The sequence below is a fragment of the Nomascus leucogenys genome, chromosome 11 (assembly GCF_006542625.1).
Source record: "Nomascus leucogenys isolate Asia chromosome 11, Asia_NLE_v1, whole genome shotgun sequence".
Lineage (NCBI taxonomy): Eukaryota > Metazoa > Chordata > Mammalia > Primates > Hylobatidae > Nomascus > Nomascus leucogenys.
Window position 1 is genome coordinate 47,774,188 of NC_044391.1, and position 3,281 is coordinate 47,777,468.

General features: G+C 44.6%; 1 pseudogene across 1 annotated transcript; it reads right to left on the minus strand.

Moving 5' to 3' along the window:
• Nucleotides 1-734: 734 nt before the first annotated feature.
• On the minus strand, nucleotides 735-2,962 carry LOC100601530 (annotated as a pseudogene). Its single transcript, XR_178994.3, has one exon. The product of XR_178994.3 is annotated as a polyadenylate-binding protein 1 pseudogene (transcript).
• Between the last annotated feature and the right edge of the window lie 319 nt (nucleotides 2,963-3,281).

Below are 3,281 nucleotides of genomic sequence, written 5' to 3' on the forward strand. Positions count from 1 at the left end.
ACAATGCAAGGTATATTGGGATAACAAAATATATGGGGAAGATAATAGCCATATATAAGTCAAAGGGTCCCTCTATTACTTTTGTTATTCATTAAGTTGAGCCAAGATTTTGTTGGCTTTACAATTAATTGGGAGATACAAGCATATGATGCAAAATTCATGCAGTAGTAAAATGTATACAGTGAGGGAAAAGAGTCTGTTTTACACATCAGCTTCCTGCCTAAGGGACAATCTCTGTTGCCTGTTCCTTAACATATGTATTTTAAAAGCGAAATCCTCTGCACATGGTTAACAAAATGGAGTGGAATTTCAGGGTGATATTATGTTCCTCATTTAATGGAGAGAAAAAAGCATATGCCCTCAAATACCCTTCTGCCTCCCCTCCCCTCCCCTCCTCTCCCCCTCCCCTCCTCTCCCCTCCCCCCACTCCCTCCCTTCCTTCTTTTTTGAGATGGAGTCTTGCTCTGTCGTCCAGGCTGGAGCACAATGATGTGATCTCAGCTCACTGCAACCTCTGCCTTCCGGGTTCAAGAAATTCTCCTGCCTCAGTCTCCCGTGTAGCTGGGATTACAGGCGTGTGCCACTATGCCCGGCTAATTTTTGTATTTTATTATTATTTTTTTTTCACCATTTAAGGAATTTTTATTAAAGCAATAATTTTATAATCCAAATTACGTTTCCTTGCTCAGTTATCAATTCTGTTACTTAAAACAGAATTGACATTTTGAGCTATTCCACAGTAAAGAATTACAAAATTAAAGAAAGGAATGCTTTAAATTTTTGCACTTTACTGAAAATTCTTTTTCCCAAAGTCTATAAAACATTAATTGATTTTCATATTTTACTATTTTTGAGTTTTCTTTTAATTTTTAAATCAATAAGTAATCTAGGACTAGCATTATGTTTGCTAGACCTGGCATTTGCTCGGAACATAAGGTTCAAAGTTTCTTTTCCTTTTTAAATTTATTTTATATTTTGCAATGTTTTTTCCATAATATTTGCATTTTTCGATGTTTAGATATTTTTCTTCTGTGAAGCACAAGTTTCTTTTCATGGTCTCTGATCAATTTTAAACAGTTGGAACACTGGTGGCACTGTTAACTGCTTTCTGGGCAGCCTCTTCAGCTTGGTGGGCTTGTAGTACAGCTACAGCTTCATCAACCTTAGAACAGAGTGACTCTGGAGACTCCAGCATATGAAGAAGTTCTGAATTACCAATCTCCAACAACATGCCAGTGATTTTACCAGGAAGAGCAGGGTGCATGTCTTGAATAACAGGAAACAGCCATTCACCCAACATTTGCTTTTGCTCTTGAGCATGGGCAGATACCAACATGGAAGCAGTCAAAGGTTCCTGACCTTGTACATGAACAGCAGGCTGTTGCATTGTAACTTGTGGCTGTGCATTAAGATGTTTCTGAGGACTGCGAACTCCCGCAGCATAGTTATAATGTGGAGTTGCAGCAGCAGCAGCTGCAGGACATGGACCCATTGTCTGTGTTGATGTGTTAGCAACACGCTGCGTTGACATAACTCATGGAACCTGTGAAGAAGCTGGTCTCATAGTACTAAACGGTGGTCTAGGAGCAGCTGGGTGGATAGCACTGGACATATTTTGGAATGGATGGGGTCTGGCACCCTGAGCAGTCCAGTGAGGAATTGGTCTTAGTTGAGCAATTTGGCTAGGAGGATAATATGCAGCACTGTTCTGAGTCTGTGGGATAGCTGCCATGAAGTAACCTGAAGGAGGTGCTGGCTGGTAGGGGTTGATTACAAGATTGGGCACAGCTCGTACACTTGCCATTCTTTGCATATACTGGTTAGTGAGGTGAGCCTGGCACTCTTCTTTGCACTGAGCTAAAGCGACATACAATGGCTTTGTGGCCACAACTCTACCATTCATTTCTGTAACTGCTTTAGTGGCTTCTTCTGGTGAGGAGAAACATACAAAACCAAACCCTTTGCTATGACCACCCTCCATCATAACCTTTGCACTAGTGATTGTACCAAACGGAGAAAACTCTTTCCGAAGATGTTAATGATCAATGCCATCATCAAGATTTTTCACATAAAGATTAACACCGTGGTATCTGGTGATCCTATCTTGCTTCATCTGTTCAAATTTGCGCTTAAGTTCTGTCTGCCCTTTCCCTTTTTTGTGAGCTCTACCAACATAAATTTGTTTTCCATTGAGCTCCTTTCCATTCATTTCATCTACAGCTTTCTGTGCATCTTCAAGCCTTTCAAAGCTTACAAATCCAAATCCTTTGGATTTTCCACTTTCATCAGTCATTACTTTCACATTTAAGGCACGCCCAAACTTGCTGAAGAGATCCTTAAGGCGCTCATCATCCATGTCTTCTCCAAAATTCTTGATGTAAACATTGGTGAACCCTTTCGGGTAGCTCCAAGTTCAGCTTCTCGTTCTTTATGAGACGTAAATCGTCCAACAAATACTTTGCGATCATTTAGGAGCATTCCATTCATTTTTTCCATCGCTCTTTCAGCTGCTTCCTGTGTCTCAAAGTGTACAAATCCATAGCCCTTGGAATCATTTTCATCACAGCCCACCTTACATGAAAGGATGTTACCAAAAGCAGAAAGTGTATCATACAGTGCTTTATTATCAATGGATTTGTCCAGATTTTTAATGAATATGTAGCCCACTCCACTTTTGCGAAGTGATGGATCACGCTGAGACCACACGATGCGTACTGGCTTGCGCTTTATAACATCAAAATTCACAGTGTTCACAGCATGCTCCGCGTCCGCCGGCTGGTGGAAGTTCACATAGGCGCAGCCCAAGGAGCCGCCGGTGCTCGATCGTGTCCCTGCAGACCAGGCTGGAGAGGATGGGCTCGGCCGGGCTGAACTTCTCGTAGAGCATCGCCTCGGTCACGTCGGGATGGAGGTCTCCCACGTACAGCGAGGACGTGGGGTAGCTGGGGGCACTGGGGTTCATCTTGGCACGGCTGCTCGCAGGGCCACAGGCCGCGACCTTTCCGTGAGAGGAGGAGAGCGAATGCCGGGGCTGGGGGCCGGAGCCGGAGAGGGGCGGGGGGAGGTGAGCCGGGGCAAGCGCAAGCGCAGAGGGACAAAAATCACCCGGAATCGGAAACTACTCAACCGCCCCAGAACGGTGTTGATCCGCTGCCGCGGGCTGCGGGCGAGGGTGGCGGTGTCAGTCCGGGCAGCAGAAAGGCCTCGGTCTCTTGGTTCCTTTTTGGAGCTGCTGCGGGCGGGTGAGTCGGCCTCGGCTGCTTCAAGGGGTTATTTTATAA